This window comes from Cyanistes caeruleus, unplaced genomic scaffold (assembly GCF_971803275.1).
Source record: "Cyanistes caeruleus unplaced genomic scaffold, bCyaCae1.hap1.1 HAP1_SCAFFOLD_231, whole genome shotgun sequence".
Taxonomy (NCBI): domain Eukaryota; kingdom Metazoa; phylum Chordata; class Aves; order Passeriformes; family Paridae; genus Cyanistes; species Cyanistes caeruleus.
This window is the reverse complement of record NW_028256014.1, coordinates 42,780-57,064: the sequence shown is the minus strand read 5'-3', so window position 1 is coordinate 57,064 and position 14,285 is coordinate 42,780.

The following is a 14,285-nucleotide window of genomic DNA, read 5'->3' as shown; positions in this document are numbered from 1 at the left end:
GCAATTTAAATATGAAAGAAATACCTATGTTAGTGACTGCTGAGAGTTCCAAGGGAGCTGAAGGGTTTGGGAAGGGCCAGGAGCCCGTGAAGGGCTCAGGAGCTGCTGCTGCTGGGAGGGAGGAAATGCACCAATGGCTCCCAGCAGAGTCTGTGCTTTGAGGCTCTTTCCCAAACAGCTGCAGGAGGGAAAGCAGCTGAGTTTGGAGGAAGAGTTTTCTGCGGAGGTTTCCTGTTTGGAGCTGTCACAAGCTTGAGCTGCTCAAGGGAAACGCGGCTCTGCTTCCAGCAGGGCCCAACTGCCCGGGAGCACAACTTGGTTCCCTGGCCCTGAGCCAACGGGCAGCAGCAGCTTCTGTTCCCTCCTGGCTCTTGTGTCATTTCCAGCAGCACAAGACACACCAAGAAAAGCTCCTCCAGAACATGCCATGAGAAACACAACCTGATTTCATTGCATGAAGGAGCTCTGACTGTCCCACGGGCTCAGGTTTGTTGGTCAGTGAACAGAGCAGGGAAAAGCACAGACACATTCCCTGCACAGGGAATTCACAGGAGGAAAGTGCAGCGCCGGAGGATGTGCTTGGTTACAACGTTCCCACGGCAGTTTTGGGGATAAAATCGTCAGCAGAGAGAAAAGAAAAAGTCCTACCAAGGGTGGGCTGGGGAGGGCTGGTGCTTCCCGGGAGGCTCCCGAAGCTCAACAGTGTGGAAGAGTGGCTAGCTAACAAAGGTCGTGTTCCCATGCAGCAATTAGCTGAGAAAGAATTAAACAACAGTAGAGTGTAGTTGGTATGAGATGTTGCAATGTCAGAAAGACCTTAGTGATAACTGTGAACTGAGAACAGGACACTGTGATCAGAAGAATGTGGATTCAGCACAGATGAACGACCACAAGAATGTGGAACTAGGTGGAGTTGTCCTTAAACGAAATACCCAATAATGAGCTTGCTTTTGCACTATGTAGGAGCCTAATTATTGATGTTATATAGGGAGTTTGGAGTTGCCAATAAAGGAGACTTACTGATCATTCATATTGAGTGCTGCTTGTCTCCCGCCGAACTCATCAAATGGCCCCCGAACAAATGGGACCCTTGGGACCTTTGGGACCTTTGGGACATTAAAAAGCGAAGGCCACGGGAGTCGGCGACAGGGGACGGGTCCTCCGCAGCAAGGACGGCGAAAAGCAACGGTGCCGCGCCCCAGGCGACCTCAGAGGAGAGTCCTGGCCGTAACGTGCTGCCAAACCTTGTAGGGCTGCAACAGCGCTGACGGTAAGATGGAAAGGCAAGCAGCACATGATTTATTTACCTGCTTTTTAGAAAAGCCACAGCTTAAGGGTTTTGATTTGCGCAAGGAGCTCCCTGGACTTCTTGCTTACGGGTATGCTCATTCCTTTACCTCCCACTGCTGGGCAAACACTCCTATCTATGCTGCCCATGGAAAGAGGGAGGGAGAGTCAGAGAGAAGGAAATAATGAGAAAGAAATTCCAGAGCAAACACTGAAACAACGAACAGAATCTGTTCAGTTACGGCAGGATGTGATATATCCTGAACTATTTTCTTCACTTATGGAGTCACTCTTAACACTACAATCTTATTTAAGTTCCAACTTTGCTACCCTGGAAGAAAAGAATCCAAATTTAGATTGGTTTCCACCCGAACCAGGGGGACATGGGGGAGCACTGAGGTGTGCGCAGAGAGCGGGGGCACCCCCGGGGCAGAAGCAGTGCAGAAAAAGTTCCAAGGCCACACTAAACAATTACAGAAACAGCTGAGCAGGAACAGGTGGCTCAGACAGCTTCAAAAAGTGACAAAATAGCCAAAAAATCACAAACTATATGGTATCTAGTTTGAAATTCATCACTGTAATTAGAAGTTGATAAGCTGCAATGGTCACCATTGTTAGCACCTGGCCGTGAGAGACTTTTTGTGTAACATTGCCTGCTTTTGTAAAAATTGTGCCCCTTTTTTCCTCTATCAGTGAACAAGAGAGATTGAGAGAAACAACTGTATGTGTTAAAGTTAACTTTGTGAGGTTTTTGGGGTTTTTTCCTGCGAGAGTATGTGGAGAATGTGAAGAAAGACAACAGCAGCAGAGGGCAGCAGCAGGACAGGCAGTCCACCCCCCCCCCCCCCCCCCTCTCTAAGAAAAAGCACTGGGATAGTACCCAGTTTGTTAAAAAGTCATGGTTCATGGGTTTTTTAAATGTTTTTATATACCCTTTTAGAGTTAATTTTGTGGTTTAAGTAATAATGAATTTATGCAATTGGAGTTTTTTAGAGTTTTCCTGGAGAAATTATTGTGAATCTTTGAAAGTTTAAATAGGTCCCTTTTCAAAAAAAAGGTGTTTAAGGTGAATATTAAAGAAGTTACCCTGCAATAATTAGTTTTAAAACCTAAGGTTAAATATGGTATGATTTACAGCTTCTAAGAAAACCTTCCATTAATCTTATCTACAAAAGCGATTTGTGGTTTAAAAAATAATTAGTTAAGAGAACTTACCTGTACAAGACAAAGTTAAGTTAAAGTATATATTACCCATTTGCTTGTTTTTTCCACAATTTTAATAAGGTAATTTCAATGTGAGTCCTTTTGTTATATAAAATACATATAACTGCATATATACCAATTTGGATTTTAGATTTTAGTTTAAGAATTAGACTTAATGTTTCTGAAAAGTGCTACAAAAGCTGAATGGCAACTTGCCAAATCCTGTGTTGTTGTGGTTTTTCTCAAGAAAAACTGCACTTTAAAATCCTAACCAATTTGAACATATACTAGGCAAATTCCTGTTTTGAATGAGTATTTTTAGTACCATTTGCAGTTATTGTGAGTTATTCTCAAAGCTAGATGACATAGAATTGTGATGTATTTGTTATGTTTTTATAATCTTTATAGTGAATCCATGTTACTGTTATATTGTGTTTAGAAGGTATATATCAAACTTTTAGCTGCCTTTGTAGTAACAGAATAAGATTTAAGGTATGTTTTTATTTAATATAGATTAAGTGTTAATAGAATTAAGCGAAGTCAAGTTTTATTATGTTTAGGCTTGAATGTTTTTAAGTTAAGTTTTCTAACTTAGATATTCTTTTAAGGTTAAATTTGTTACTTCCTTTTGCCATAAATAATTATTGTTAGGTTTAAATATTGTTTAATTTAAATTGTTTTATGTCTTATTGGAGACACTTGTCTAAACTGCAAAGTATAGTTATTTTCCTAGAGAGATGAAGATAGCCACAACTGAAACAGCTGTGACAGAACACTGATGAACACCTGCTTGTGGATAGAAGGGAATGCAGTCTGTGACACCCTTGACTTCATCGGGAGTTCTATTGGTTGTTGCAATCTCTGCAGTTTTTGTTTGTTATAGCTTTCTTATTTTTCAGTGTTTCCAGAATTTTAAGAAGATGTACCATTGCTGAGGATCAGCTGCCATGGGGGAGGCTTCAGATTAAACCAACTGCTGCATGGTTTAATTGGTCTGGTACCTGAGGCTTCTGATCATTTGATTTGTACAAATGTATTTTAACAGTTTGCTGTGCTGTGAGCATCTCCTAGCTGCTGCTATTGAGAACCTTGTTTTAGAAATGAGTTAAGAGGCATCTTTCCAGTTTAAAGCCAGGCCCTGGCCAAGCCTTGACTTTACCTGGACAGAATGTTTGCCAGCAGATCCAGATGTTTTCTGTCCCAAATCAGTATTTGAGTCACTTTTTGACTCAGCAATTTGACCCTATTAATATGACAGCTGGATCAATTTTGAAGTGGGCTTGGAGAATCATTTCCGGAGGTGGTGATCCAATCCTTCACTGATGATTTTTTGTTTCTGTTGATTTGCTAACTATGGGATGCTGGTGCAGTGTTTTAGTAATTAACAGTAGTTTTATATTACATATCTTATTAATAATGTTTATGATTTAATTGATTTTTAACTGCTCTAGGTTCTTACTAATTGTATATAGTTTTGTGTTAATGTTGATGTGTATAACAGAAGTACATCTCGTTTTTTGGTTTTTTTTAAAAAAATGGGGGAAATTGATGCCCTAAAAGCATTTGATTAGTGTAATTCATTAACTTCAAGGGGAGAAGTGTCTGTGTTTTGTTGACAGGTTCAAGAAGGTCACCTGTTCATCTGACCAGACTGTCTGCCTCTGAACACACGAGATCCAGTGAACAGAGAAGTCACCACACAGCCTTGGTACTCCAGACATGGATCAGAAGTGGAGCTGTCAGGACACAGTTGTGTCTGAGCACTACACAGACAGTTGCCAACAGAAATTTTATGTTGTTATTATGATGTTGTGTCTCTACCAATTTTTCAGTTATCCTTTGTTTTAAGATTTAGAAGGATGTGAAGAACAACGTGAACATCAAAGCCGTCAGTCACCGATCAGCTGCCAGCTGACATCACGGGAGCAGTGAACGTTCCAAGACTGAATTGTGTTAAATCATAGTCTGTTTGTGAAGGAAATTCTGTAGAAGATCTAAGAAAAGTGTAGAGACTCCATCTAACTGTATATAAAGCAAATTGTAGTTGTGTGTTTACCCTTTCAGCAAATTGCTTTCACACTTAGACTACATATATACCAGAGCACGTGTGTTAAAAGTAGTTAGGTAATAGTTTAAGATAAAGAGTTTAGCCTGTATGGCAATTGTTATATTAGTATAAAGTATAAGCATTTCCCCCTTCAAGAGCTAGTGAAATGAAATGAGCTTTGAAAGTTCATTTAACATTAAAGTTTAGCTGTGAGTTTGCAAGTTTGGTGTCATTTACATGGAACAAACTGCTTATGGTAATTGTGTTGTGTATAGTCCCAACCAACTGTCTGCTAACTAACATCCAAAAGTGACAGAACATATGGGTCACTCTGGCACACTGAACTGGCCAAAGGTCAATGTGTCTGAGCCTAGCCACACCTGGAGATCCTTTCACACCTGTCTCATAGGAGTCCCTGAATGGGATCCTCAAGCATTTAAAGGTTTAATTAGTAATGAGACTCGACTGAATCAATTTGCAATGTTGCAAGAGTGCAGTTGCACTGTTGGCTTCACATTAAGACAACTTGAAGCCTGTTGGCAAGCAAAATTAACAAAGTTCTCAATGTTACCATAGGGCCCCTCAGAAGAATTAGATTTGTTAGGTTCCACCAATACCTCAGGTGGATGGATAATGTTTGAACCCCCAACAGAAGCCATTCTAACAAAGTAATGCAGCACTGGGCTGCAGACAACCCTATAGCTGATCTCGTTACTACACAGAGTAAAGCCTTTATTAGTGGTGCAATCTCACAGGACAATTACCAAAGCGATTACTTAGTTCCATATTCCTAATTTGTGGAGATAGAGCATGGAATTAGATTCCTGCTAATCCACATAGAAGACCCTGTTATCTTGGGAAACTTACTTTGTTTCCATCCAAGCTTACATCAGTTGTAGAATGTAGCTGATAAAATAAAAAACATCAGTCAAAGTGAAGCCTGAATGAATTAAAGCTTAGCAACTCTAAAAAGGCTCGCTTGTTAGACTAAGAAAGATTGAACTTAATATGCATGATGTTAAGTGAACTTTCAGCCGATGTGAGTAGTTTATGTCTTGCAGTATTACAAAATCGAGCCACAATTGACTTTTTGCTGTTAGCACAAGGACATGGTTGTGGGGAGTTTGAAGGCATGTGCTGCCTGAATCTTACTGATCATTCAGTTTCCATCCATGGGCAACTGCAACAGCTACAGGATGGGTTACATGCCCTGAAAGAAGATAGTGACCCCACTGGAAGTTGGTTCTCCAGTTGGGGCATCACTGGATGGTTGAGGTCTCTTGTGCTGGAGGGGGGACGGACTTTACTTATAATGTTAATGGGGATGAAAGTCTAAGTTGTGTGTTATCTTGGCTTCATAAGAGTATAGAATGAGTCACATCCAAAGCCTGGTTTGTGCAAAAAGTGAAAGGGGGAATTGTTGCTATATTTTATATATTAATAAAGGCCTGTCTGCACAAACCAGTCTTTGAAATAACTCGTGATATTAAGGGCTAAAGTCCTTGAAACCTTTCTGCAGAAGAGAGAGTAAAGCAAAACAAAATCCTTGTGTACAGGAGAAAAAATGTAAACCTGTGTGTGTTAGCCAATAGTAACTTGCTCTGCCTGCAGGCCCTGTAGAACCCTATAAAAGGTGTGCTAAAGATAGAAATAAACGGGGTTCACGTTTACTTCTGTGAAGAGTGGTGAGTTGCTGGCAGTCCTCCAATAAAGTTCTACAAATGAAACATAACAAATGTCATTGGGGTGCAGAGGCATTGGTGAAATTGATGAAACAAAAATTAATCTCGGTACGGATGCTAACAATGGCAAAATCAGTAATGTCAAAATGTGAAATCTGCTTAAAAAACAACTCAGTGACTAGACACAGGCATAGCTAGGGAAGATTAGGATAGGAACAGAAACAGGATGACACTTGGCAAGAAGCCTCTAGTAGAGTGAAATTTGGGTGGGCCCTAGAGTCTTTGCTCGGTCCTATAGCAAACTATCAGAAGAGAGAAATGTTGTACAAACTTACAGGTCAGGTAGATAAATTAGCAAGAGTGACCTGAGAAAGATTTAAAGAACTAAACATACAATTACAATTTACTACTCCTGAAAGAGCATGAAGTGTGTGAATTTTTTAAAGGGATGGATTGATCATTGCTGTGTCCACACCCCAAATGTGACTGCAGATGTAGAATATGACATCAATCAATTGCAACAAATAGAGCATGAAGCACAGGAGGAGCAAAAGGATTTGTCTACAAGTTGGTTAGGCAAAATCTTCAAAGGGTTAGGGTGGAATGTGAGTTCATGGATTAAATCTATCATTGAGAGTGTGATCATCTTACTAACTGTATTCTTAGCAATTTGGTTAATTTACAGCATCTTCAAGGGAGAAATACGGAAGAAAATGTCCTGGAACCAGAAAATAATAAAGGCACTGATGTGAGATCCTCACCCACCATCTTCTGGTTCTCCAGTTCGTGACAACATCCAGGACAACGCTTACATCAATCAAGGATTCGAAGAACATCAAGTATAAACTCAGAAACAAAGGACTGTAACAAGTGAAAACATTTGCACTTCTAGTGAAGTGAAAATGCTTTCAAAGGGGGGAATAATAGTAAAAGGTCTTAAAATCTTAGAAAATTCAGGGACTTAGAAATAAAGTTAGGTTTGGAAAGCCTGGGAAAAGTAGGCTCTGGGAAATGTTAGGCCTTGTCCTTGCTAAAGATCAGGTGAAACTGCACCTGTGTTAGCAGTATATACAATGATACAATTGTTAGATGTGATTAGATATAATTATTGTTTAAAGAAGATGAGGAACAATGTTAGGGGTCTGAGGGGGATCATGAGAAATCCATGCTTGGGTAACATCAATGTATACAATAGAACGATGTAAGTTTAATAATTAATATGTAAGTTATATAACGATAGAGTATAAAACATGTTCAACTCAAAACCAAGTCAGGTCAGATTTGGGTATGTGTACCCCTGACACCCAGATCTCTTAATAAAGCACCTGCATATAATCATTCGTGATTGTCTGTGCTCCTGAACGCTAACAATTTCATCAGATTTTACTGGAATTTTGTGAGAAATTTGTGGAATTTTGTGGGATATTTTGTAAAATTTTGTAAGATATTGAGGAGATTTAGGGAATTTTGTGGAAATTTTCTGGAATTTTGAGAATTTTTCTAGAATTTTGTGGGATTCTGAGAAGACTTGAAGAGTTTTTTGGTATTTTTCTGGAATTTTGTGGAACACTGTGGAGATTTTGTGGATGTTTCTGGAATTTGGTAGGGTTTTGTGCAGATTTGGGGAATTTTGTGGGATTTTTCTGGAATTTGGTGGGATTTTTCTGGAATTTTGTGGAATTCTTTTCAAGAATTTCGTGATTTTTTTTCTGGAATTCTGTGTAAATAGGAGGAGATTCTGTGGGATGTTTCTGGAAATTGGTAGGGTTTTGATAAGATTGAGAGGTTTTTTTATTTTTCTGCAATTTTATGGGATTTTTCTGGAATTTTGTAGAAATTTATGGAGACATTTTCAGTTGTTTCTGGAAAATCGTAGGGTTTTGATAAGATTGAGGGGGTTTTTTTATTTTTCTGCAATTTTCTGGGATTTTTCTGGAATTTTGTAAAAATTTGTTGAGATATTTTGGGATGTTTCTGGAAATGTGTAGGGTTTTGAGAAGTTTTAGGAAATTTTGTGGGTGTTTTCTGCCATTTTGTGGGATTTTAAGGAGACTTGAAGGATTTTGTGGGAGGTTTATAGAATTATTGGGATTTTTATGGAATGTTGTGGGTTTTTTGTGGAATTTTGTGGGATTTTGAGGAGACTTGAGGAATTTTGAGGGATTTTTCTTAGGCTTTGTGGAAATTGGAGCAGATTTTTTGGGATGTTTCTGGAATTTGGTAGGGTTTTGAGACGTTTCAGGGATTTTTTGTGGGATTTTCCTGGAATTTCATGGGATTTTTCTGAGCTTTTGTGGGATTTTGATAAAATTTAAATATTTTTGTGGGATTTTTTTGGAATTTTGTGGGATTTTTTTTGAATGTTGTGAAATTTTGTGGGATTTTGAGGAGACTTGAAGAAGTTTTTGGGGATTTTTCTGGAATCTTGTGGGATTGTTCCTTAAATTTTGTGTGATGCTTCTGGAATTTTGTGGGGGTTTTATGGAATTTTGAGGGATATTGAGGAGACTTGAAGAATTTTCAGGCATCTTTCTTAGATTTTGTGGGAATTTGTGGAGATTTTGTGGGATGTTTCTGGAATTCGGTGGGATTTTGAGAAGATTGATGGAATTCTGTGGGATTTTTTTTTTAATGTTGTGGGATTTTTTTGGAGTTATTCTGGAATTATGAGGAGATTTTGTGGGATGATTCTGGAATTATTGAGGTTTTTGTGAAATTTTGAAGGAATTTGGGAATACTTGAAGAATTTTGTGGGCTTTTTCTTAGATTTTGTGGAAATTTGTAAAGATTTTGTGGGATGTTTCAAAAATTTGATTCGGTTTTGAGAAGATTTAAGGACTTTTTTTTTTTTCTGCAATTTTCTGGGATTTATATGCAATTTTGGGGGATTTTTTTTTAATTTTGTGGGATTTTTCTGGAATGTTGTGGGATAATGAGGAGACTTGAAGAATTTTGAGGGATATTTCTGGAATTTTGTGGAAAGTGGAGGAGATCTGTGTGGATGTTTCTGGAAGTTTGAGGGAATATTTTGGAATGTTGTGGAAATTGGAAGAGATCTTTTTTATGTTTCTGGAATTTGGTGACATTTTGAAGAATTTTGTGGCATTTTTGTGGAATTTTTGTAGAATTTTGTGGGATTTTGAGAAGACTTGAACAATTTTGTGGGATTTTTCTTAGATTTTGTGGAACTTTGTGGAGATTTTGTGGGCTGTTTCAAAAATTTGGTAGGGTTATGGGAAGACTTAAGAATTTTTTGGGATTTTGCTGCAATTTTGTAGGATTTTTCTGTAATTTTGTGGTATATCGAGTAAACTTGATGAATTTTGAGGGATATTTCTAATATTTTCTGGAAATTTGTGCAGATTTTGTGAGATGTTTCTGAAATTTTGTGAAGGGAGAAAATTTAGGTAATTTTGTGGTATTTTTTTCAAATGTGGAACTTCTCTTAAATTTTGTGGAATTTTCTCAAATTTTGAGGGATTTTTGTAGAATTTTGTGGAAATTGTGGAGATTTTGTGGGATGTTTTTGGAATTCGGTAAAGTTTTGAGAAGATTTAGTGAATTTTGTGGTATTTTTTTCTTCAGTGTTGTGGGATTTTTTTTAAATTTTGTGGGATATTGAAGAGATTTTTGTGGAAGTTTCTTGAATTTTGTGAGATTTTTTTTGAATTTTGAAAGATTTCGAAGACTCATGAAAAGTTTTTAAGCATTTTTCTTAGATTGTGTGGAAATTTATGGAGAATTTTGTGGGATATATCTGGAATTTGGTGAGCCTGTGAGAAGATTTAAGGAATTTCTTGCTTTTTTTCTAGAATTTTGTGGGATGTTTCTAGAATTTTTAGGATTTTTTTTGGATTGTTTTGGGGTTTTGTGGATCTTTGTAGGATTTTATGGAGACTTGAAGGATTTTGAGTACATTTTTCTTAGATTTTGTGGAAATTAGTGGAGATTTTGTGGGGTGTTTCTGGAATTTTGTTGGGTTTTCTGAAGTTTTAGGGAATTTTGTGGGATTTTTTTGGAATGTTGTGGTAATTTTCTGGAATTTTGTGGGATTTTGAAAAGCCTTGAAGAATTGTGTGGGATTTTTCTTAGATTGTGTGGAAATTTGTGGAAATTTTTTGGGATATTTCCAGAATTTGTTGGGCTTATGAGAAGATTTTTGGAATTTTGAGGGGTTTTTTTTCTGGAATTTTGTGAGGTGTTCCTGGAATTTGGTGGGATTTTTTTTGGAATGTTGTGGAATTGTCAGGAATTTTGTGGGATTTTGAGGAGACCTGAGAGATTTTGTGGGTTGTTTCTAGAATTCTTAGGATTTTTTGGAATGTTGTGGGGTTTTTGTGGAATTTTGTAGGATATTGAGGAGCCCTGAAGAATTGTGTGGGATTTTTCTCAGGCTTTGTGGAAATTTGTGAAGATTATGTGGGATATTTCTGGAATTTGGTAGGGTTTTGAGAAGATTTAGGGAATTTTGTGGGTGTTTTCTGGCATTTTTTGGGATTTTTCTGGAATGTGGCGGGATGTTTCTGAAATTTTGTGATGATTTTTTGTAATTTCAGTGATTTTGGAGAGACTTGAAGAATTTTGAGTACATTTTTCTTAGATTGTGAGGAAATTAGTGGAGATATTGTGGGGATATTTCAAGAATTTGGTAGGGTTTTCTGAAGTTTTAGGGAATTTTGTGGGATTTTTTTGGAATGTTGTAATTTTCTAAAATTTTGTGTGATTTTAAGCAGCCTTGATGAATTGTGTGGGATTTTTCTTAGATTGCATGGAAATTTGTGGAGATTTTATGGGATATTTCTGGAATTTGTTGGGCTTATGAGAAGATCTGGGGAATTTTGTGGATTTTTTTCTGGATTTTTGTGGGATGTTTCTGGAATTTGGTGGGATTTCTTTGGAATGTTATGGAATTGTCTGGAATTTTGTGGGATTTTGAGGAGACTTGAAGGATTTTGTGGGATGTTTCTAGAATTTTTAGGAATTTTTTTGAATGTTATGTGGTTTCTGTAGAATTTTGTGGCATATTGAGGAGCCTTGAAGAATTTTGTGGGATTTTTCTTAGGTTTTGTGGAAATTTGTAAAGATTATGAAGGATGTTTTTGAAATTTGGTAGGGTTTTGAGAAGATTTGGGGAATTTTGTGGGATTTTTTTGGAAAGTTGTGGTAATTTTCTTGAATTTTGTGGGATTCTGAGGAGACAAGAAGGATTTTGTGGGGCATTTTTCTTAGATTGTGCGGAAATTTGTAGTGATTTTGTGGGATATTTCTGGAATTTTGTGGGGTTTTCAGAAGATTTTGGGAACTTTTGTGCGAGTTTTCTGCCCTTTTTTATGATTTTTCTGGAATATTGAGGGATATTTCTAGAATTTTGTGATTTTTTTTTGGAATTTGGGGGATTTTGAGGAGACTTGAAGAATTTTAATGGCCTTTTTCTTAGATTTTGTGGAAATTAGTGGAGATTTTGTGGGGTGTTTCTGGAATTTGGTTAGGTTTTCTGAAGTTTTAGAGAATTTTCTGGCATTTATTGGGAATGTTGTGGTAATTTTCTGGAATTTTGTGGGATTTTGAGAAGACTTGAAGAATTGTGTGGGATTTTTCTTAGATTGTGTGGAAATTTGTGGAGATTTTTTGGGATATTTCTGGAATTTGTTGGGCTTATGAGGAGATCTGGGGAATTTTGTGGGGTTTTTTTAGGAATTTTGTGAGATGTTTCTGGAATTTTGTGGGATTTCTTCGGAATGTTGAGGAATTGTCTGGAATTTTGTGGGATTTTGAGGAGACTTGAAGGATTTTGTGGGATGTTTCTGTAATTTTTTGGGATTTTTTTTGAATGTTGTGTGGTTTCTGTGGAATTTTGTGGGATATTGAGGAGACTTGAAGAGTTTTGAGGGATTTTTCTTAGGTTTTTTGGAAATTTGTAAAGATTATGTGGGATGTTTCTGGAATTTGGTGGGCTTATGAGAAGATTTTGGGGACTTTGTGGGGGGTTTTTTTTAAAGTTTGTGAGATGTTTCTGGAATTTGGTGGGATTGTTTTGGAATGTTGTGGTAATTTTCTGGAATTTTGTGGGATTTTGTGGGATTTTGAGGAGCCTTGAAGAATTGTGTGGGATTTTACTTTGATTGTGTGGAAATTTGGGGAGATTTTGAGGGATATTTCTGGAATTTGTTGGGCTTATGAGAAGATTTAGGGAATTTTGTGGATTTTTTACTGGAATTTTGTGAGGTTTTTCTGGAATTTTGTGGGATTTTGAGGAGTCTTGAAGAGTTTTGAGTGGTTTTTCTTAGATTGTGCAGAAATAGTTGGAGATTATGTGGGATGCTTCTGGAATTTGGTAGGGTTTTGAGAAGATTTAGGAAATTTTGTGGGTGTTTTCTGCCATTTTTTGTCATTTTTCTAGAATTTTGAGGGATGTTTCTGGAATTTTGTGATGTTTTTGTGTAATTTGGGTGATTGTCCTGGTTTAGGGTAAATTTGGGAGAAAACCTCCAGTGGGTTCCCCCGGGAAGCAAACCCACGTGGCCCCTTTCTCCCACCCCCCATCCAGTTCGGGAAGAGATTTCTCTGAGAGGAGTGGAAAAAACCTGTTTATTTCCCAGGCACAGCACTACCCAGCACAAAAATGAACGATATCAAATTACAAAACCTCTCGCCCTTCAGCAGAGATGAGGAACTTCAGAGGGTCTCTTTCCTGGGGGTGTTGGCTCTGTTATCAGTCCCTCTGGCGCTGGAAAATGCCGCTGCCCAGGCCGGGCTCCCGGTAGTCCAGGGGTGCTCCCGGTGCTCCCCCGAGTCCCCAGTCCAGAGCAGCTTCGATTCGTTTCAGGAAAAGGGAAAGAAAACAGTCCAGGAAGACCTCTCTGCCCCGGCTAGCTGGAAAGCCAAGGCGATCTGTGTCTTGTTGTCTGTCTGTGCTGTAGTCAAAACTCCCGATGCGGGGGGAGCAAGTGCAGTCTGATAACAGACTTGGTGCTTCTTTTCCACTCACTTTTACTCTCAGATGGAATTTTAAGAATACAAAACCTGTGTCTGGGTTAGGTGGACGAATGGGGATACAATTTAACATCATAATCAACCCAGGACACACGCCCACTGTGCTTTCCAGCTGCTTTGCTCCAGCTCCCCCCAAATCACCACGAATTCCACTGAACTGAAACAAATCCAAATCCTCGTGGGTCGGGACAAGGGCAGGGAGAGGTCACTCAGGGATCACCATCAGGGCCACAACAGCCCGACACGGGGAAATGAACTGAACTTAGGACTGAGCAAATCAGACCAGGAGAATGAGGATTAAAATCAATCTTGAGAAACACCTCCTCCCGCTCCTGAACTTTTCTGTCCGGGCCGCTGCTCGCGGGGCACAGAGAGGGGCCCGGCCGTGTCCCTCCAAACCTCCCTGGGAATCACCCCAGAGCCCTCAGGCTTCCTTGTGCCCATACCCGGGGCCCCTTGTCCCTCCCAATGGCTCCCGTGGCTCTCCCAGTCCATCCCAGCCTCTCCCAGTCCATCCCAGCCTCTCCCAGTCCATCCCAGTCACTCCCAGTGACCCCGCCTGTCCATCTCGCCTCTCCGTGCATCTCTCGCCCCTCAGCCAATCAGAGCGCGCATCTCTGATGACTCATCAGTTGCCGGGCAGATCCACAGAGCCGAGAGCCCCGCGCTGGACTCGGCCCCTCAGTGCCGCGCGCTTCATTCCCAGTCCCTCCCAGTGCCACCACAGTCCCGCCCAGTGCCACCACAGTCCCGCCCAGTGCCACCACAGTCCCGCCCAGTGCCACCACAGTCCCTCCCAGTGCCACCACAGTCCCTCCCAGTGCCACCACAGTCCTGCCCACTCCTTTTTAGCCATTCCCAGTCTATTCCTAATTCATTCTCACTTCACTCCCAGACCTCTATGCCCTCATCCAGTGTCCCAGTATCCACTCTCATCTCTTTCAGTGCCATCCCAGTCCCTGCCAGTCCATTCCCAGTCCCTCTCAATGCCACACAACTCGTCTCCCATCTCTCCCAGTGTCCCCAGCGTGTCCATCTCGCTGGTGCCCTCCAGCTCCCAGCCCGGCCCCGGC